At 39.6% G+C, this 23,441-nt stretch overlaps 1 long non-coding RNA gene across 2 annotated transcripts in view; it reads left to right on the top strand.

Moving 5' to 3' along the window:
* The window catches only part of LOC130684140 (uncharacterized), a 191,518-nt gene that overhangs the window by 20,130 nt on the left and 147,947 nt on the right, over nt 1–23,441 (top strand). The window contains exon 3 of one of the 2 annotated variants that reach the window (XR_008998306.1): nt 588–680. The exons of the other annotated variant lie outside the window; for it this stretch is intronic. This is a non-coding gene — a long non-coding RNA (uncharacterized LOC130684140). Of the gene's footprint in view, nt 1–587; nt 681–23,441 lie in introns of those variants that run through there. 2 annotated transcript variants of the gene reach the window in all.

Genomic DNA, 23,441 nt, shown 5'->3' with positions numbered 1-23,441 from the left:
GAATGTGCCTGATGTATTGCCTGATCCATGGAGAAAAGCTCTGCTGTCTTCTTGTGGGTTGCCTGTACTGTTCATCATACTTAGTTTGTGGTTCCTTCATAGGAATCTTTGATGTCATTTGTCCATTCTGTGAAGGTTGGTTTGGCTAAAATTAGAAAATGGTGTTTTTACTGAGCCCTGTAGACTACAGAAGATGCCAGTAGGCTGAAAGCAGTAATAAGATGGAGGGCTCTGATGTGGACATGCCTCTTGCTTGAGTCTGCCTTTCTTGGGACCATCAGACCCTGGGGTCCTGTTATGAAGGTGACCTTGTCAACTTTAATATTAACCCTATTGAAGCTTACTTTCTGTCATATTTTAGTCAACAAAGAATTAAGACAGTAAGGATTCCTTTCACATCTGAATGGATCATGGTGTGCCCTTCCTGGCATTTGCACACCCACCCAGCGGGCATTGGCGCCACGATATTTTGTCTCCTTCATTCACAGTGCTTTTCATGGCTTGGTTTCCTGCAAATGGAAAAGTTAGTTTTCATTATTTTGAACATTATCCAAAAATTGGCCTAAACCTCACTTCCTGTGTTCTAGGAGCAAGCTGAAGAAGAAAAGACCAGGGATGGTGCAACCTCTTTGAGTCATGGTAATTATCACTGCCCTTTACTGTTTTAGTTTACAAAGAGCAATAATTTTTAAGTGAAATTTTGATTAGATAGTTGTTTTAGGCTTATTAATTTGAATCTCTAAGAATGGTATTCTTACCAGAGATGGGTTCTTGGTTTGGTCATGAGAAAGAACTCAAGAACAGATGCAAAAAACAGTTGAGCTTTAGAAATTTATTTGTAGAATAAGAATTTAAAGAAAGTGAGAGTACATGCCTGAGAGTTGAGTGTGGGCAGACCCAGAGGAGGGTGCCTTGAGGAAACAATAGGGAGCCTTTTTATGTAAAGGGAGATGAATATTCACTAAGTGGAAATAAGTTTCAAATGAAACAGGAAAGGTCTTCTTGGAGTTTGGGCTTGCTTTACCCTCACTTTGGGCGGGGGAGTTTTTGGTTATATTTGCTTTTAATTGGAGCTGTCATGGCGTGGGTAGGCATGACTTTTACTGCACTAATGAGTGTATAATGTATTTGGGGGTGAAGTTTGGATCAACTTCTCCATGTTGGAACCAAATGGTTTTGGCCGTTCCATTATCTATACGGTCACTCCCCACATCCTGCAAGAAAGAATAGATTACATGGAATGTGTAGAATGGAGGCATTCAGCCAAATGTAAAATCCCCATTCCCCCATCCTCCATATCCTGCTCTTGTCTGGCCTCTAAGTGTATCACTGAAAGTATGTTACATGCTATTCTATAGACTTCATCAGTATCATCTAAGATTTTAAAATATGTACATGAAGAAAGTCTGAAGCTCTTACCTCATCTGTTTGCCTTTTAAAAATGTTTTAAGCAAAATGACTTCTGATTTGTACACTTACACTGTAAACCAAAAAATGAGATGCTTAGTTTATTTGTAAGCTTGTCCCAGATTGGTTTAATTTTTTAATGATTGAATTCATACTTGGTATTGAAGTCATGTTTTAGAGAAGAAAATACATTGCAGTAAGATGAATAGCCCTCATTTTGGCGGTTACTAACATCAATATGCTTTAGGTAATAGCTTTTTAATATTCAGCTAATTCTCTGATGCTTTTAATTTAAACCAACAAATGCAGATGCTATTTCCCTGGAATATATATTCCATATGTTTTGTGATTATTGCTATATAATCAGACAACTGTTACTAAGTTTTTTACAGGATGCAGTTGAATGTCCACCATTTGTTTTATTCTTAATGGGAAGGATGCATATAAATTTGAAATTATTTTCTAATGTACCTTATGTATTTGTTGAGTAAGATTCTTATAAATAGTGGAAACAACTAAAAATACCTTGAAAAAGTTACAAACAAAAATTGAGAATTTTCTTAAAAGACCATTTTATATTGCTTAGCTTTGGGACAAAATATTGAAAATTTGTGGTCTTATACCTAAATGATTTTTAAAATACAAATTGTTTTCTATTATAAGCAAAATATGCTGCTTTAAATTTCTTCTCTGGCTGTCACCCCAGACCCATTATGTTCTTTGCTAAAAAAGCACACTGGATGCAGTGATGCTATAATTATGTAACTTGATGTTCAGCTCCATTGAAATACATTTCAGTTATGTAATACTGGAATTCAACAAATAAATTTGGACTGTACCTGGTCCTAACAGCAGGGGTTTTTTTGTTTTGTTTTTTAAAATGTCTTTTTCTTCTTCTCACGGAGAGGTTTGATTTATTATGTTGTTGTTCTCCCCTGCAGCTGTATTTTCACACTAATGTAAATTGTTTTAGGTTCTCTCACTCCATGGTTGCTGTATTTATTCTACAAAAAGAAAAGCAGAGTTAGACCAACAATTTAAAAATGTTCAGTCCACAAATCTAAAGTTTCTTAGCAATTTAATATCTATAATTTCATTTTAACCAAGTATATATTTCTCTTGAATAGTTTTCCAGTTTAATAGAAAGTAACTTTTTGCCCTTGTTCTTCCATTGTGAGACTTGTTTTGTAGCTAGTGGTCATTGTCAGGTCTCACCCTGCGGCTGACTCCTCCAATCTGATTTTGCTGTTGCTATTTCCCTCCCTGCTGTGGAACATAGCTAGGAGGATGAGGTCTGCTTGTGAGTACAGATGCTGCACATTGCTAGTTGAAATGCAAATTTAATTATTTCAGGGGCTTTTGAGGTAATGTATATTTTTAGTGGAATAAAAGAAACTATTATTCCCTGAAATGCCTGTTGTTCTGGAATTATGAGGATTTTCCTCTTATAGTTCCTGGAAATAGTTTAATCTTCTCTGTAGGCTGCTGGCAAAACAAGAGAGATCTAGTCACTTATGTCTTAAAAATAATAACAAGAGTAATGAAAGCTGTGTACACATACATATTTATATGTGAACAGAAAATTATAATGAAAAATAAACACTTCATTTTTAGTCGTGATTTACAACAAGCAAGGTATTTCTTTGGAAGTCATTACAAAGTAACTTACTGAATGCCCATTCTAAGCCATTTACATTGACCCCTGTGTTGTAGGTGATAAAACTTTAAGAAGCCATTTGACTTATTTAGGTGAACTTCAGTAGTGGTGGATCCAGAATTTGAATCTCCAACTAGCAAGTTCTAAAGCCTAACGTTCTGTCCACTTTAACTGTATTGCTTCTATTTTTAACATTTTCCTTTCTCTGTAGCTTTTAAGACAAAGATAGAGAAACCTGGACTCTTGCATAGGAAAGGGATAGAAAAAAATAACTGCTAATAGTTAAGTGGTAACGGTATCTCATGTAGACCTGTGTGTCCTTGGGGCTTGGTCGAACTAGGCTCTTCTGGCACAGTCATGCCCAAGAGTAATTTTTTTGTTCTTTTGGAAACTCACTGAGCTTTATTATTCCTGGTGATTGAAAAAAATTAACAACTGTCTTAGATACCCCTAAGAGAAAGCTTTGAACTATTATCTGTTAATAACTATGTTTGATCAAAGTCATAGAATTAGTGTTGTCAGTCAGTGTAATCCCAGACTTCAACATTTGTCACCAAAATAAAAACAAGTGATTTCTTCAATTGGACAAGTGATCTTGCCTTTTCCCTTATAAATTTTAAGTGTTCTTTTTAACTAATGCTAATATTTGGTTCAGTGTTGGGGCAGTGAGATCTTTATAAACATAAAAACAAGGAATTATAAAGGAAAATGAGATGGGTACACATACAAAATTAAACTCTACATTAAAAGACATCTAATAATAACATTCAATAATAAAATTAAAATAGAAAAAACAAACTAGTAGATATGGGTCACAACTATAACTGACAGAAGATCCATAACATATAAAGGGATTAGAAAAAATAATCAGACACACTAAGCTGTCAGTGCAAAAACAGACAAAGGGAATAAGGAGGTAATTCATGAAAAAGGAAATAAAAGTGGCTAAAAATAAATATATTAAATATATTTAGTTACAATATAAAGCAAGGACATACCAATTTAAGAGTAATGATGAACATTTTGAAACTTCCAAACTGACTATTCAAAAAAATGTTACTACCCCTTGCTGGTAAGATGGGGAAGACTGGCTCTCAGTACATTGTGACACAAGTATAAGTTGGTTCTGTCGTTTTGGAGGAGATGATTGATAGTGTTTCTCAAACATGTTAGACATTTCCTTCAACTCAGGAACTCCACTTTTTGAATTTCTCCTAATGAAATAAGCATGTACATTTATGCATATGTATAAGTATTTACATTACACTTACACATATGTATTAATCGTGGTACTAATTATGAATGGACAAATGTTGGAAATAATCTAAGTATCCAACATATTTGGAGTAGGTAAAACATTGTGGTATAATTGAGTTTAGACAGTTGTGTTGTCACTTAAATGTTTTTGAAGAAGTTTAGCATTGGAGGGAGAACTTATGATAACATAAAGGAAAAAGAACCCTCAGGAGATTACTCTTGATGATTGTTGAAAACAGTCACATACCTATACAACAGGAAGAAAGATGTTAACAGTTGTTACCTCTCTATGCTGTGAGATAAAAAGCATATTTTCTGTTTTCTGAGTATTGTTTTACAATTAGTAGGTAATCATGGTGTCATCAGACAGATACTAAAAAAGTTTAGAAACTCCTCAACATTAAAAGCTTCAATTTGTGGAGTGGAGGGTGTTTTTTGAATATCTGTTCTTGGATTTCTTTCTTTTTTTTGTAAATAAACTTTTCATTTTGAATAATTTAAATTTAGAGAAAAGTTGCAGGACAGTACAGGGATAGTCCTGTATACACTTTACCCAGTTTCTCCTAACATTGATATCTTTTATGACCATAGGATATTTGTCAAAAGTACAACGTTAACACTTGTACACCACTATTCACTAAATCGCATACTTTAATCAAATTTCCCCAGTTTGGGACTAATGTCCTTTTTCTGTTCCAAGATCAAGCCCAGAATATCACTTTGCATTATCACTGCATGTAGATTTCTCCCATCTTCTTCTCTTACTTTGTTCTCTGGTGGCCAGAAGTCACCACTAGCATATATGGTCCCTGAGATGCATTATTTCCTCACTGCCTTCAACTCCTCCTGTCTCTATCATCTGGCATCTGCACTCAGTCATTCCCAGGGGACTCCTCTCCACTTAGCTTGCCAGAGCCTCATGAATAGTCACTAACATTTTGTTAATTGGAGCCAGGGACCTTCAAATCATTGGAAGCTTTCATGCCCTTATTTTTCTTACTCTTTATATTTCACTTAGACATTAGAACAGGACTCTTCTTTGTCCCCTGATGGAATCCGCGTCTCCTGTGGTTCCGCATGCTGTAGCACCATCACCACCCTGGAGTCAGTGTAGAATTCTGCAGCCATGGGTAACTCCTCCTCCTCACTTACCCCTGAGTCCACCGAAACAGTCATCAGTGTTTCTGTACTCATCTTTGGTATCTTCGTAATAATATCTCCCAATGTAGAGCTGTCTCCATTTGCCTTTCCATTGTTCAGTGTTTTTATGCCCTATCTTCCCCAACAAAAATTTATCTGAAATTCTGTCAGTAGAGTGCCTTGAATCCCTTCTCTAAAACCTCACTAGAGGCTTCTTACCATCTGATACTTGCCTGTCACCTGCCAACCGCACCTCCTTCTGTTTTGCTCCAGCTGTGCAGAACATGGAGTTCAGACCTTCTGTCTAAGGAGTTTCCTCTGCCTGGTCGGTTCTTCCGGCTTTATCTAGTTAGCTGGCTGCTGCAACCTCATCATCTCCCCTACTTCCCTTATTTCATATTTGTCTCCATATTCTATTTTCTCTCAACATATGTTAGAATATTGGTTTTAAAAAATTGGTTACAAAATATGCTTTTTCTCCCACTTAAGTTAGGTGTCTTTTAAAAAGACATGCAATCAGGTCTAATCTGCCAGTAGGATCTATTATTTAGTGTACTGAAGTAATAATTTACTAAAGCTCTGAAGTATTAATTAGCTAAATGGCCTGAAGAAGAATTAACACAGCTTCCAAAAGTGCTTAAATTACTTTGAGGGAGTAGATTTGGTGGGATATGGCTCATTAAGTGACTGAAAGATTCAAAGGGCGCCTTGAGCATTACCCCTGGAGTATTCTGTTGGTAAGTAGTTTACTTCCTGGGTGTAATGACAGAAGTACTTCCTTGCAAAATAACTATATGTTAGTATAGTACATAGAACTAATGTCTGGATTTTTAAAACTTTGTGAGAAGTCTGTTCATTCACTCCAAGGTATTCTTTACCTAAGAACTGCTATCAATATCAGGAAAGGAAAAATCAATCGATTTTACTTTAATCAATTCTTATTATTATCAATAACATTTACCATCATTAAACACACAGTTAAAAATTTAGGCCTTTGGAGCCTTTGAACCTAAAAAATTACATTTTCATTGAGCTGTGAAACTGTCACTGCAGGATAAGCAGGAAACTTCTTTCCAACTAGTGAACTTTTTGTAGGGGAATCATCATAACATGAATCTGTGTGAACTTTAACAAAAATACTAGTCTGTAATAAGTAGTTTTCAGCTGTTAAAAAATAAAATACAACTGAGTGAATTTGAAGTCTTTTATTAAATGACTCATGCATCAGGCAGCATCCCATCTGGCAAGGAGAGAGCTGCTTGAGTTGTACGGAATGGAAGGTTTTTGTAGGCAGAGGGGCGGGCCAGTTATTAACAAAAGAAAAGAAAGAACTTTTCTGGCCAGGACACCTTTTCAGGGGGAAGGTAACTGCTGCAGGGTTTCTGTCACACAGATCACCTCACTGTGCTGATCAGGAAATCTCAGGTGGACTGTGAAAAGTGAACTTTCCTTGGATAGGTTGAAACTGTGATTAAGTGTTGGTTTGCTGCCATGGGGGCAAATGACTCAGTTTTGGGCTTACTGGATCATTCTTAACAGGAATATAATTTAAAATAATTTATTTGTTCTTTATAACTTGGTTTATAAATGAGCTAATTCTTGAACATAACTAAGTGGCCAAACCTCTCCTACAGTATTCTGTCACTTATGGTGACGTAGTGGTGATGTGTATATATACTCTCAAAAAGGAAGGGGCACATGTGTTTTCTTCCTAGAGTCATTCAGGAGATGATGTCACTGAAATGGTAGAAAGCACAAATATAGGGCAAGGGCCTGTGTTCATAAAGCTTGTTGTATAAAGACAGTTTTTATAGGCCATGTTGAATTCTTTAATAGATGAAAGCAGACTTCATTAAAAATTTTAGTTCATTCATGAACTTCCTGATTATTTATGCTCTCAGTTTTCCTGTCTCATTATTTATTGTTTATTAAGAAGCCTCCAGATTATTTATACTGATCTCAGCTGTCCTGCAGTGGAACCTTTACTACATCTAATGTTAGAGGTCCCTGGTGAATAATAACAGTATTGAACTCTGGAAAGGGGAGAGTACCCTGATTTTTAGATTGATTAAGCAACAGATAATGTCACAGAGCCACACTTAGCTCTAATGGGGATGTCTGTGATGCCTTCAAACTGTGCGGACCTCACAGAGTCATAAGGAGGGCCTGGCGGTCAGCCACCTTCTCCTGCTCGAGTAAACATCACATCCTTTCCTCCTGCAGGTACACCTTGTTCCATTCCTAAAGCCAGAGATTTTGTTTCATTTTGAGGTTTAACCAAAGCATTCTTTCCACTAATGTGCTTTGCTTTTGTAAAAGCAAATATTTAGTTTTTGCTCAGCATAATTATCGTTTTGCTGCTGAGGTTAAAGCTGCTACCTTGGGGGCATTTCAATATTTATTTGAGCCTAAACTATTTCATGTGAAACATTTTATTTGGACTATGGGCTTATTTGCTGACATGCCCATTTTAAATAGCTATTTCATCTCCCTGTGCTCTCTTATAACTGTAGAGAGAAAGCATTCTTTCCTGAAGTACATTTTTTAAAAATTGAAATTATTAAACTAATGGAAAGTTGCAAGTACAGCTCAACAAACCTTTTTCCTCACTCAGAGAGTAAGCTGGCTGCACGATGCCTCCTCACCCACAAACGCTTCCATGTGCATTTACTGTATTTACTACAAACAAGTTCATGCCCTGCACAGCTATAATCCAACCCTACAAAGCAGGAGATTAAAGTTGATTCCTTACCGCTGCCCAAGATGCAGACCCCAGTCAGGTTTCACCAGTTAGTGGCCTTTCTGGTGGAAAGAGCCAGTTCGGAACATGAAGGGCATTCATTTGTCCTGTCTTTCTGGCCTCCTCGGCCTGCACCAGTTCCTCAGCATTCCCTGGGTGTGCCTGAACAGGACACTTCTGAAGATTATAGGCCAGTTGTTTTGTGAATGTCCCTCATTGGGATTTGTCAGATATTTTCTCATGGTTAGATTCAGATTATGCAACTTTGGGGGAATATCACAGAAGTAATGCTTATATTTTCTCATGGCATCCTATCCAATGGCACACAATTTTGATTTTTCCCATTTCTGATAACTTTGAGCTCTTAATTAAGGTGGTGTCTGCCAGGTTTCTCCATTGTAAAGTTAAAATTGTTCTTTTAGAACCAATAAGTGTTTTATGGAAAGGTAATTAGAAGCTATAAGCATCCTGTTTTTCACCATTCTATTGATTTAATTTATCAATATGGACTTGATGGCTCTTTATTTCACTCATTGGATCTTAATTGATTTCTGTCATTATGCTGATAATCAAACTGACCCTCGTTGGGCCAGTAGGAGCCCCTTCATGTTGGTTTTGGAATCTCTTTGCTATGTTCCTATTGTTCTCTCAGCACTTCCGTGTTCCCTAGTGCGAGATGTTCAGGCTCACCTTGTGCTTCCCTTGCCCAGACCTCGGATCAGTGATTTCTCCAGAGAACTCTGCTTCTTCCTCATGGTTGCAGCTTACATGTGTTTGCAGCTGTTAGGCTGTCACCGCGCCCGGGGCCTCTCAGGGGACAAAGCTAAAGTGTATCTCTTGTGTGTTTACACACACATCTACTTATATAAGTATACATTATGTATATATACACACAAATGCTTTATATCACTTTTTTTATACATCAGTCTGCCTCTTTAAATTGAAATCTATGAATTCACAGTTATACTTCCAATTCCAATCTGATCCCACAGGATTCACTATAAATTTTCCCCTTTGTATATTTGAATGTCAGTCTGTTACAGGAAGAAATGTGGCTCTCATCGTCCTCAGTATATTTGCTTATTTGCTCAATTGCCTTCTATATAATCACTGTCTCTGCTACATCTGACCCCTTCTGGCAGTTGATTATAGGAAGAAACTGTGGAATCCAGAAGGCAGTGGAATGACTATTTTTAAAGGGTTGATGAATGTGTCGATTATTTTGGGATAAAAGGAATCTGATCTTATATTTGATTTAAAGGCATTCTTATCTTAGCAGAGCCATGCCCAGTGATCCTAGAGAGAGGGAGATGCTCCCTGATTTGGCAGCTGGGCTGCTCATCAGGTGCCCAAACCAAGACCTGGGAGGCCATCTTGCAAGATGCCTTATTGTTTCCACTTCCCATAGGAGGTCTGTCGTCCTTCTGGAATATGTCTCCCATCTGTCTACTCTTTTCATCTTTCCTTAAATGTGAATCCTTATTCTTTTTCCTGACCATGGTACTGACCTCCTTTGTTGCATTTCAACAAGAGTGCTTAGGGGAAGTCCCCTTGGATCCGAGCTGTTATCCCTCACCTGGATGCCCCAGCTGGTTTCCCCTGACCTATTTCTGAGGTGACCTGACCAGTCTCCATAGTGCAGCCACATTGTCCTTTTCAAAACACACACCTGATCCTGTCAACATCCCTTTTGGCCTTTCGCAAAACCTTTCATATGCCTCCCATTGCTTGCAGGATAGCATATGGGCACCACTTGCCAAAGGCTTCTAACACCTGCAGAGTCTGGCTCTTGCCTCCTCAGCCGCCCGTCCAGCCGCACACCCGCTCATCCCTTCTGCTCTGACTACACTGGCCTTAGTTCAGCTTCTGCCGCAGAACCCCGTACCTGCTGTGCTCCCTGCCTGGAATGGCTGCCCTCTCTCTCCAGGTCCTTGTTTTTCCTAACTATACTGCCTGTATGTAGCTGATGCAGGTTTTTAGTTTTAATGCCACTTGTTAGGAAAGCTTTCCCTGATTTCCCAAACTAGGCTGGGCTTCCTAGTCTATGATCTCAAGGCCCTATATTCTATGAAAACACTTAGTATAGTTTATAATTATATTTTAGATTATTTGATTCTGACCTACTATATTTTAAAACTTGTGAGGCCTCATGTCTATTTTTTGTCCATTGTTGTGTCCATAAAGCCTAGCACATAGTAAGGCCTTCATAGGTATTTGTTGAATAAGTGACTAGAGAAAGCAGTTGATGTGGCTGGACATTGATTTGGGCCAGTCGAGAAGCACCTTGTTTCCTGTGCTGCGCTGGTTGGACAACATGCCATCGTTAATAAAGAAATGTTGAAGCTCTGGGCAGGAGAGTCATAGTGTGTCTTGTGGAGAGAGAACTCCAGGGTAATCCCTGGAGCCAGGGGAGGGACTTGGGCAGAGAGGAAGGGGGGAGGGGTTGGTGTGCTGCCAAGAGCAGATGAGGGGCCTGTGCAACTGCTGCAGAGCCTGGTGACTGAGAGGAGGAGACAGATTCCAAAGACATCAGGAGGTAGGAGCTGCAGCATTTAGTAAATGACTGACTGAAACAGAAGCTGGTGAGAGGGGTCTCAGGGACAGCTCTGGATTTGAGAGTCATCAAGTGTGTAGGTAGTAGGGGAACCTGTGAGTACCTCTTTAGGGGAGCATGTTGAGAAGAGGCTGAGGATAACCCCTCAGATGGGGAGAGGGAGGGAGGCCAGGGCCGAACCAAGATGGGAGCGCTCAGCACAGTGAAAGGAGCTCTGGGTGGGCGACACCTTCGGGCTGAGCATGGTGTGCTGTTTATGTGCCCAGGACCTGACACAGCTTCCTGCCTGTGGTTGGCACCTGCAGTGAATGTGTCTCTGTGATAGAGATTTTGGAGTAGAAACAGTTTTTTCCCCAATAGAGCATGAGGTTATATAAAGCCAGATTTAAGAGGTTTATGATGCTGCTATTTTAATTTTGCTGTATGTTGAAAAGTATTCTACCGAGATGAGCCTGTGGTTTGCCTTTTCTTTGTGCTTTTAATTATCTGTAGTTTTCTTCACAATGCCTAGGATCTTAGGAGATACTATTTTGCTGATAGATGTTGTCCTGGAGTTCGGTGAGGAAGAGGCTGGCAGGGACTAATGAAATCTTTGCTGCTGCTTTGAGTGTGCTTTCTAGGAATTTAATTTTAGTAAACTGTTTAGATGTTTTTACATTAAAATTTTCCTTTAAACAGTATTAGTTTACCTTTCCACTAGTAGAAGTACTCTCGTTTGCCCCAGATGATCCACTAGTGAGCTGAGATTCAGTGTTCCTTCACGGAGTTTAGACGTACATTCACTGAGAAAGATTATTGTTTTGAAAGGTTAGCAAGCTGTGAGGTTAAGATATGATTTGGGAAATAATTTATTTTTTAAACACTCTAGTGTCAAGGGCAAAAGCAATCCTGAATAACATTTTAAGTATGTCCATTCACTGAGGCCCAAGAAGGGATATCTTGAATAGAGGAGAGTCTAAATTCTGGATTCTTAATCCATAGAATTCATCAAGTTAGTGAAAATAGCAGTAACAACTGGAGGTGTATTAAACAGATTACATTAGGTGTCTCCAGGATGCATGGAAGAGAAAGGTCAAGGGAAAAATGTACTTAATCACTTTATGAAGGGATTATTGCTATCTCATATAGATGGATTGTTAATTTATGACTGACAGCATGGTATTCCTAAGGGGGTATTTAATATTAACCCATAATTATGTGGTCTTCTTTAAGGAGTCTCAGTGATGAAAATTATTTTCATAGACCTGCCTGCCCCACATCTACTACATGTGAAGGGGGAGATAGTTAACACTGGGAAATTTGCACAGAAATGTGCTCTTTAATGTAAACTTCACCATCACGTGAATATTCATAAGAATTTTGGAATTCCTTTGCTCTGTCTTCCCCTCTAGTGACAGAACAGGGCCTGCATGGGAATCCTGATTCACCTTCAGCCCTGTTTTAAAGGGACCCTTCATCTTTTTGGCGATTTCTTCTTCATCCCTGTATTCCACATTCACCCACCTGACTTGACCTCTCAGTTAAGGTGTTGACTCTTGCTTCCTCCTCTCCACCTTCTTTTTCTCCATCTTCTCTTCCTCCCTTTCCTTTCCTTTCTCTTTCTTTACTTGCTCTTTCCTTGTATTCTCATACATTTCTCTTGTACTAGTTCTTCATTCTGTACCTTCCATTTAAGTGTTGAAATTCTCCTGTGTTTTAATGATGATTCTCATTTCAGTTTGCACTTTTCCTGTTGGTGACTTCTGTTATCTGGATGCTGCCCCTGTCGTTGCTGCCTAGCTGCAGATCCAGATCTCGGCTGCAGCTGGTCACCCTCACCCTTCACCACATCAATTCACACCCTCTTCAGTCATTCTTTTTCTCTGTTCTTGGCCTCTTTTAATGCTTCACCATTTGTTTGTTTTCCTACGTCTGAAACTAGCATGTGCCATATACATCTTTCTCATAAGAAAGGAAAACTAAAGATGTGGGAGAAGTTTTTTAAAAAGTAAAAGTGAAAGAAAATACCACATGTAGCTCTATAGCAGCACATCTGGAACTCTGGGGGAGCTAGATGATTTCTGAGCAAACTAATGATCATCAAAATGCACCCAAGAAAAAGTTTAACATTTGAATAGGTTGTGCAGTAGAACAAACTGGAAGATGAGGCCTAGCCAGGATTACAGCTGAACTGTTCTTTGTCTTTAAAAAAAACAGATAATTCCAATGCCATTCATACTCTTCAAGAACATCAAAAGATGGAAATTTCTTTATAAAACCAGGATATAAATCCTGAGGAGGAATGTGGTGCAAAAACCAAAACTCTAAATTATAAACTCATATCACATATAAAAACATTCTAAATAAATATTGGGAAATATAATCCAGAAGTATTTTCTAAAAAAAGGATATCCCATTACCAGGGAGGGTGTAATATTCAGTAATGTAAAATGCAACAATGAAACAGTTCAAATTTTTGAAATCTGTGAACATAATTCATAATCAAGGAACAAAAAGGGGAAACCATGTAATGATCTTGAGAAAGCCCAACACTGAAAGGGCTTGTGATAAATTTCACTGCCATACCTAGCAACAATTCTAAGGTAAAAATAGGATTAAATATAATGCAGAATTACTTACCAAAATGTAATAGCAAAATATTAAATGGCAAAATATCAAAAATTATTTCAATGAACATCAGAAAATAGCAGTACCTAGTATCATCATTGATATTTAGTATGTCTTGGAGAATTTAGTGAATGAAATAAAAAACCGGATTTAATAAGTGATACAAAACTTTGGTAAGAAGATATAAGCCTATTTTTTTTGCAGATATATGACTTAATACTTAGAAAACCCAGGAGAATCTAATTATAAGCTATTAAAATTAATACAAAAATGTTGAGGTGGTCGATAGAGGATAAAAGTAAAATGTTAGTTTTTCTGTATGATAGTCATCAATACGTTAGAAATTAAAATGGAAAAAATATTGCACCCATAAAGGCAATAAAATGTAAAATATTTAGAATGAATTGAAACAAAAAATGTGAAGGACCTTATATTGAGGAAAACTAGAAAATTCTGTTAATGTGTATAAATTAATATTTGAACAAATGGAAAGACATAGCAAAAAGTGTCAAGTGTCCTCAGATTAATATTTAATTCAATTCTAAAATAGAATCCTAACTGGTTTTAATTTATACTGGATACAATTATTTTATACAGAAATACCCAACATTCTGGTGATATAGTAATAGACCAAGAATCTGTGGAACAGAATCAGGAAACCAGAAAGAGATGTGAGAATGTAATACATTACACATAGGCTAAATGCACACAGCACATATAAATAAATCAATCCAGAAGGAGAAAGCATAGATTATTTAATAGATTATATTTGCTAAACTCGCCATCTAAAATGGCATAAAAATGGTATAAAAATGAATTCAAAATAGATTTAAGATGTAAGTGTTTAAAAAAGTTTTTACAAGAGTATTTTTAGGAGACTAAATGAATTCTTTAAGGGTGAGGAAGAATTCAGTCAAAAGTGGAGTCTATTCTATAAGAGAAATTCTAGACATCAAAATCAGTTTTTATTTAATCTGAACATTTTGTTACTTCACTCTTTTTGGAGAATATTTGCATTGATGTATAATTCTTATTTGACAGTTTTAATGGTTTTCATTGCTTTAGAGATGTCATTCCATTATCTTCTTGCTTCCATTGTTTCTGATGAGAAGTCACCATATCTTAAATTTTAGAGTTAATCCTGCTAATACCACCTAACTCCTTTCTCTGCTTTACTTTCTCCATGTTTATTGCCATCTGACATATTTTCTATTTATCTTATCATCTGTCTTCACACACTAGAATTTATCGTGTATAAAGGTAGGGATTTTCATTAGTTTATTTTGTGCTGTATTATATACACTTCTAGCATGTAATAAACATTAACCTAAGATGTACTAAGTGAAAAATGAAAATGGAGTGGTGTCCTCAAGACACTGTCAGTTGTTCTGCCCACTGTGTTCTTATAGCCCTTAGCTCATGTCTCTGCACTTGGATTTTCCTTGTTGTATAATAGTTATGTGGTTACTCACTAAGCTGCAAGCTCCATAAAGACAGAAACTATCTTATTCTTTGAATCATTAGCACCTAACACAGGGTTTGTTGAACCAGCGAGTGCACCTGGCTCACATTGGTTTTCTCTGTCTTGTCGTGGGTCACTCATTCATCACCATAATCTCAAGGCACTTCTGAAGCTCTCATTTCCATATATATTCCTATAAGCCTTTATCCTCATCACAGACTGTGCTTCCATCCTTTCTCCTGGGCATCTCCACACTTCCTTGGACCAGGACCCATTCCTTGTTTCCTTAGAGAAACCAACCTGAAGATAATGCCACCACCTGCCCTTCGTTCCATCTCTTTCTCTAGCTTTAGAAGCCTGCTTTTTCCTGCATCTTTACTCAGTCTCTGCGCTGAAGTCTCAGGTAAAGGCCATTATGTCCTTCTAGCTAGTAAATTCAGTGATCTCTGTTCAGGCCTCATGTTGTTTTACACTTTCATCAAATTTAATAGTGACTGCTCTCTACCTCTTGACAGTATTTTCTCTCTCATTCATCCTGTTTCTATGGTAGTCCCTTCTCACTATCTTTTACTAATTGTCTTCTCCTGCCCACACCTTAAATACTGCCATTCCCTAGGATTCTTTGGGAATTTTTGGCTCTACCTACTTCATGCTCTGCTTACCCTCCCTGAGAATTTCCCAAAACACTGATGGCTACTAAATTAGGTCCCCAGTCCTGAACTTTCCCTCTGAAAAATGTGTGTTTTTAATGCCTTTTAGATAGTTCATCCTAAATATCCTTTCGACCCCATTAGATTTCAGAGATGCAGCATTTCTGAAAGTGTCCCTCTGCTCCCTAAGCCTGCTCCTTTAGTGCTGTCTTAATGTTAGACACAAACATAAACTCAGCCTTCAAGCCAGAAATGTTCAAGTCCTCTCTTTCCCATCTCAGTGACTGTCCAGGTTTGTCTAGTCTCCCTTAGATCTCTCTCTGGACTCTGCTCCTTGGATCCCCACAGCAGCTCCCTCCAGTCAGGCCTCCTCATCCCATGCCTGCTTGTCCAAACAGCCTCCTTTCGCAAGTCTCTGTTTCCAGCCCTTCCTCCTTATTTTGTTCCATCATCTCTAAAACTGCTACAGTGATCTCTTTAAACAAAAAATCAAAACAACCAGAAAAACAGTAGGCAAGGAGAAGGAGGAATAAGACCACAATTCATCATGAGAATTCTTTCCTTAAAAGCATTCACTTGTTTCACAGCACGTAATAGGTTAAGACTGAAATTCTTCACATGGTGTTTTAAGTAGACCCTTTCTTGTGCAAGAAATAGAGATTACTTAAGTTTTCTCAAGTAAGGGGCTGGACTATAAAAATAAATACCTGTAGGGGGAGGACGGAAACTCAGGGAAATTCAAAAACAAGACTAGTCAGAATTCTCTCTGGCCCCTACTTGGAGCCACCTGCAGCAGGAGACTGGCCCCCGTTCTAGGGCTGTGGTTCTCAAACACTAGCTGCCTCAGAGTCATCTGGAGGGCTTGTGAGAACAGACTGCTGGGCCCTATGCCCAGAGTATCTAATTCTGGAGATGCCCAGAATTTTAATTGATTCCCCAAATTTGTATTTCTAACAATTCCCCAGGTAATGCTGATGCTCCAGATCTGGGTACCACACTTTGAGAAACTGTGTACTTTAAAGCACGTGTCACATCATCTGGGATGCTTTTGTTGATGACATCAATCCGATTTAGTTTTCTATATATTTTGTAAGTTTCTTCATGTGATGTTAGAACAACAGTCTCAAACTTTAGCATGCCTCAGAATCTTAAAGGGATTGTTAAAATACAGATTGCTGGTCCCACCCCCAGAGTCTCTGAGTCACTAAGCCTGGGTCTCTAAAATCTGCATTTCTAATAGTTTCTCCAGAGAACGACCATACTTTGAAAAGCAAGAGTAACTTTCTTACACACTTTTCTTCTCTGCTAAACATTCTGATGTTAGTACTGTTGGGGAGGAAGAAATTTCCTCTGCCCTTTGAGGTTATTGTAGCTGGTCTAGGAATCAAGTTGACATGAGACAGATTAACAGGAGAAAAAACAAATTTTAATTATGTATATACAGGGAAGCCATAGACATGGATTTCAAAGACAATCAAGGAGAGTAGGTATATATGTCATCCTTAACCAAGGGAAGGGAGTAGGGGTCTGAGACTTGAAGGGGAAGCAACTCACAGGAATATGAAAAGAGTAAATGTTTGATAATTAAGTACTGCTGGGCCTAACAGTAACAATGAGGGGGCACTAAGAGGAATTTTAACCGACTGTCACATTCCTTCCAGTCCATCACGCCTAGCTGACATTATAACACAGCTACCTGCGGTGGTAGCTTTCTCCTGGGAGTAGCTCCCCTGTCTAAGTTCTTTTCATGCGGTTGGGTGGGGGGAGTGGTCCAAGTATCTTCCTTAGCCTTTGGGGCCTTGACTTTCAGCTCAAACCAATGTGCGTGTCCCAGTGGTGCGCCTTGGGGCGGCTGCCCCTGGTCCCTGCAGTCCCTGGCATCGTTCCTCACCTGAATGACTCCCGGCAACACCAGAGCGACTCCCGGCAACACCAGAGCACAGTGCCTGCTGTAGGTGTGTGTGTATTGAATGCATTGTGATTCACCAGAGCTTGAATGTGAAATCCTCTTCTTGACCGCAGCCTCCTAACCCCAGTCCATCTCACGCCTTCAGGTCTGCGGGAGCTTGCAGGAGCACTCATGTCCTGGGCTTTTGCCCCTCCATTCCTTCTCACTGCCTCTCAGTTGTTTTCAGATTTCACGGGCCTCCCAGGCCAGTTGGGATCCCTTAAACGTCTCGTTTTCTCGTGGCTGAGAGTCTCTCATCCACTTGGCCATCTCCTCATCAGCTCCCAGCTGTCCACAAATTGAACCGTCTCCTCCCACCCCCAGACTGCCAAGAGCTGCTGGAGGGAGTCCCGTGGGGCCAGCTGCCCCTCTGCAGAGTCACCGACTAACTGATGGGGCCTCAGAACTGTGTTGCATCCCTCACATGCCATCCTAGGTAGGTTTCGGTGACTCTCCCTTCCCTGGTGCTCTCAACATAACCACTCTAACCTTGACTCTTAGCAGATACCTCCTACTTTGTGAAGGCTACTGTCTGTGATGTCCCTCTGTCTTCTTCCCTAGCACCCCAAAAAATCCACTGTCTTTAATATTGTTTTCACTGCCCACTCCTTTTTATCTCAGGGTCCTTCTTAGACATGGTCTCTGTTCTTTTCTTCCCTGTTGATTATCCCCTTTTCTGAGAGCCTCCTTTCTCTCAGCTGATGAACTGAAATGCCCTCTTATCTTTATATTTCTTAAAAAAAGAAATCCTTTCTCATGACTGTCCCTGCCCAAACCCCAGCTCTCATGTCACCTGTATCTTCCACTTCATTTACAAGCCTCTTGAAGTGTAGTCCACATGTGCTGCATCCCAGATACATCCTGACTGTGTTTGGTCCCTTGCAGTCTGACTTCCGGTCTCATCCTTCCACTGAAACCTCCTCCCCGACGGTGTAGTGACACCATGGATGCCAAAGCAGGCAGATGCTTCTCTTCTATTAGTCTTATTTGACCTTTTTCCATTTGATGGTGCTGATCCTCAGCCTGTGGGCAACCCTTTGCCCCCTTCCCAGTCTTGTATGTTTCCCTGGAGCCCTCTTCCGACTCTGGTTATTCCTCACACTTCTCCCCAGCCCCTCACTCACTTCTGATGTGGATTCCTGTTCCATCCTAGGTTCTTCTTTCTCAATATTTCTACATTGTTGCCTCTTGCTGGAAATTTTGAAATTGCCTTTTGTTGCATATGTATGCCTAGATTACTCCAGATACCTGAAATTCAACGCATCTGAAAGTAACCCCACTTTTTGGGTAACATCCCATGTTGCCCCCGCAACTTGCTGATCTCTTCCTGGGTGCCTGGGACTGAACCTCATGATCATCTTTGCCTTCTCCCTGTACAACCCGGCCCCACAGCGGTTGTTCGCCATCATCAGTCATTTTCATTCCTGCAATGCTCCTCAGTTTTGTTCTCAGTTTCTTTAGGGGACACCCTGTTCTCTCTTTCAGGACTGTTGTGCTACTGCCTCAGTCTTCAGACCTCATCTCTCAGGTCCATTTCATCCTCACTGGGCACTGATAAGTAAGTTCTTATCCTAACATTTTGCACACAAAAGTCTCTAATGCATCTCCAAGTCACAAGGATTAAGATCGCACTACTCAGAAGATTTTAAGAACTTTCATGATCTTGGTTTTGCCCCCTCCCCGTCCAGCGCCCATCCTTGTGCTGCACATACGTACGCCCGTCCAGCCCTGTCAGTCCTACCCAACTTGACTTGGGCTGGCAGAAGAGGTGCTTCACTTCCCAGCCTCTCTTGTTATCTCCTGCTGCTCCTCTCTGGATAGCCTGCCAGATTTTTCTTTGTCTCAGAAAGCAACGGTTTCCAGGAGGCTGTCTTTGTTCAGAATTAATTGTTCTTCATTTGGTTCCCAGACACATTGTTTGGGTTTCTTAACTAATGCACATCAGCATTCATGTCTGCTTATTTATTCTCCAAAACATTTGAGTCCCGTCACGTGTCACGTTGGGGGTGACATTGGTCTGCATGTGTCTCCCCGGCCAGAGGGAATGCCAGGTGAGGACAAGAGTCGAGTTTCCTGTGTATCTCCCAGCACTCAGTACTTGCTTTGCCTTGGAGATAGAGGAGCAATAAATGAGTTTGGAATTCACTTCTACTGAAATGGGAAGCAGCCTAAATGTGCAAATGAAAAATGTTTTAGGTAGAGCATGGACAAGTCCTTGCTACAGTGACAAGACAGAGTTATTAAAATGTGCAAGGTTGGAAAGTGTGTTGTACTCAGGGAGATGCTGCTTCAGGGGGTTATTACCCAGCAGCGATAAGTTGTTAACATGAGGAAAATTGTATCATTTCCAGTTGGTACCACAAAAGAAGGCATTGTTTATATCAGTGTCTAATAAAATTGGTTGGTTGCTACAGACAACTGTTTTTCTCACATATTCTAAGATGTTATCTTATGGAGCCGTATGCAGCATAACTTTTGAAATGAAACTGAAATATTGGTGTGAAGGGTTGTGTTTATAGCTAATGAAGTTAGAAAGGTACTGCTCTGAGGCATGAGTCTTGGGATTTACATGGCTCTGTCCCGACACTCCATTCGTTCTTCCTCTCCCTACCATTTTACATTTTATTTCAGAAAATTACTAATAAATATTGTTTAGCTTCCTAGTACTGGATGTTCTTGTTTCCAGAGTGAGGGGTTCATCTATCTGTGATTTCAGACTGTGCTCTCTGGGGGATAAGTGGGAGGCTGTGAAGGTGGGAGTGTGGATGGAGTGGCCAGAGTAGTTACACTGTGGGGTTTCAGTACAGGGGTTCCTAGTGGGGTATTTTTCTAAATAAAAATAGGGTCATGTTAGGGAGAAATTGTATGGTTTGAAAAAAAATTAACAGGACTGCATGACAACTAGGGCTTCTTTCTATGTTTAACTATCATGCTATGCTTGTTATGTTATGGATTTGGGTAAGAGTTGAGAACAAAGGGGCTAGCACACACATTTAGAAGACAGTTCATGTAAAGAATTGAAATACAAAGTAAAGGTTTTTTATTAGTCAAGGTAAACTCATTTATTCCAAATTTCAGATCTAGAATGCTAAAGTAGAGCACAATTGTGGCTTACAGAACCTATAAAAAATCCCTCAAGAGTAAGGGTAGGCGGTCTGGGCTAAGTCACACTCCATGTGTGAGCCCGTTTCACAAGGGCCATGTTGCTGACCAAGCCTGTTAGCACTTTGTAAAAGGAATGCTTCCAGGAGCTAAAACTGTGTATGTCAGTGTTCTGCTGTCTACAAGGATATGGCCTGGCTCCAGATGGTGCACCTGTTCATTCTCAAAGTAATACCATATGCCTACACCATGGGGACAATTAGTCACCGCACCAGCCTTCATCCTATCCCAGCACTGACCCTGTCTTTCCTTGACATGCTTCCTGCTTAGCTCCTTTATTTTGCTACACTGTTAGATTTGGTTTTCTCAGCAGGTGGCCCTTTACTCCCCGGCCCAGTGCAAAGTTGGATTCTCTCTCCCAACACTGCCCTCCTTGGACTATTATTTCTGTAGTTGACCAGCACTACCACTGGCCTGGGGGCAGCAGTTTGGCTAGGTCCAGTATGGGTCTGTCATTGACCCCTTTCATTGACAGTTCCTATAGGCTTGGACCTGGGGTTGCAGGCAAGAAAAATAATTACGGTCAGTGTAGGGCACTGGTTCATGGCCTTGGTTTAAACAAGAATGTGTGCTGTGGAAATGTGGCATGTACACAGTTACTTGAACTCCTCTGAAATTTTTTTTCAGTCTTTTTGCTTTCAGTTCCTAGCTTTTGCTCTTGCTAATCTGATGAATAAGCCAGCAAACCCCAAGGTGTGTGCAAAAAAAAAAAAAAACAGCAAAACTCAGTGAGTGGTAAAGTGTAAATATGTCATCTCTACAGGTGCAGTTGCCACTTTTTGTGAGAGAAGTTGCTATGGTTTTTGCTGATCTTCAGGTGTGGCTGAGGCCATATAAACCAAACACCTCAGGTTTTGAGGTTTAAGGGCATCTTTCTTGCATTTTAGAAGAAAGGAAACACAGGCATACACACATGCACACAGCAGGCACACACCCCACCTAATACTGCTCAGAAAAATGGAAATGGCCTTTCCCCACAAAGGGTGGTGGTAAGATTTCTATTTTTTAAATCCAAATCCATCCACTTTTGTAGGGGAGTGGTTCTATATCATGGTGCCTTGGTAACCTTGCACATGTCCAAATAGGCCGTGTGGACAAGGCTTCCCTGGGAGTGATCTAAGTGTTGACAGAATGCCCTGTGATCCTTCCAACTGTGAGCACCCAGGAGGGCCCCTGAGAGCTTCCAGGAGATAATTTTTCATTTGCCTCCTGGCCTCCCCCATAGGCTGTCAAGAGAGTTTCTGTTGCCTCCTGGCTTCTGAGGAAGCTTGAGTTTTTTTGCTTCTCCTCTCCTTAGGGTACAGCTGCAGGCTATGGACCTGCCTAGTGGCAGCTGGAGCTTGCCTTCTCAGGAGTGGGGATCTGCATCTGGCCCCTCTTGTTTCAGTGTCACCCTGTGTGAGGGACACAGGGGAGGGGGCTGGCCTCTGGCTGCTTTTGCTTTCTGCGTGATCTGTAAGTAACAAACTGAATACGAGGAAGGGCTCAGTTGCTGCTGGCCAAATCTGTGAGCCCTTGCCTTGCATTGCTTGGCAGATCTCATCACCTTAACCCACTGATGTTCATATCTTTGTTTTCTTATGGTCTTTATTCATATGTAAATGTGTACATTCTAATGTTAAAGTGCGCATAAACAGTGCTCTAACTGTGCTTAATTTAATATTTACAAAAGTTATGTTGTGTGATCCTCATAACCATAATTAATTTGATCTCTGTTGTTTATTTAGATTTTTTTCTAACTTTGTGTTGTCAAGGTTGCATTTATTCCTTTTGCATTTCTTTGGAATATAATGTTAAAATTTGGAGGAATAGATAGACCAGTATTAACGCCTTATTTTTTGGCTTATAAATGCATATTGTCAAGATGACTTTGAAAAGGTTTTGTAAATTTACAAAGCCACCATGAATGAGTGAGCTTACGAATTTCCCTGCAGACTTAATTTCATGTTGTTTTTAAACTTAAAGGTGATATTTAATAGTCAACATTTTGACTATGCTGAAGTGAGGCATGTTGCATGGTGGGAGCACATGGACTGGAAATTTTGTTTAAATCCACACTTGTCCAGATGTCTGACCTCTGTAAACCTCAGTTAGAATTATAAAAATAAGGTTGAAAATCTAATATTCAGTGCTGTAAAAAATAAATGGGAACATACCATACACATTCACACACATATGCTCACACACATGCCCCAACCACCTAACTTGATACCTGGCATATAATAGCTGTGTATTCAGTGACAAATAATGTACTATCAAATATATGTTGGATATTAATGTTTTGCAGGAGAGTAATAATAGTAACATTTTGCTGCCATCAGTGTGCATAGTGAAAAGAAATGGAATTTATGGTTTATAAACCTCTATGTATGTACAGTATTCTATAAAACAAATGTCATATCTGTAGTATGTCAAGAAAACTGCATAAAAATAAATTCATCTAAGTTCATCAGGGATATCAATCTGTAGTTTTCTTTATTGGTGGGGTCTTTGCCTGATTTTGGTATTAGGGTGATGTTGGCTTCATAGAATGACTTTGGGAGTATTCCCTCCTCTTCTATTTTTTGGAAAACTTTAAGGAAAATGGGTATTATGTCTTCTCTGTATGTCTGATAAAATTCCGAGGTAAATCCATCTGGCCTGGGGATTTTGTTCTTGGGTAGTTTTTTGATTACCACTTCAATTTCGTTGCTGGTAATTGGTCTGTTTAGATTTTCTGTTTCTTTCTGGGTCAGTCTTAGAAGGTTGTATTTTTCTAGGAAGTTGTCCATTTCTCCTAGGTTTTCCAGCTTGTTAGCATATAGGTTTTCATAGTATTCTCTAATAATTCTTTGTATTTCTGTGGGGTGTGATTTTT

The sequence above is a fragment of the Manis pentadactyla genome, chromosome 6 (assembly GCF_030020395.1).
Source record: "Manis pentadactyla isolate mManPen7 chromosome 6, mManPen7.hap1, whole genome shotgun sequence".
Lineage (NCBI taxonomy): Eukaryota > Metazoa > Chordata > Mammalia > Pholidota > Manidae > Manis > Manis pentadactyla.
This window is presented reverse-complemented; position numbering and strand designations above follow the sequence as displayed.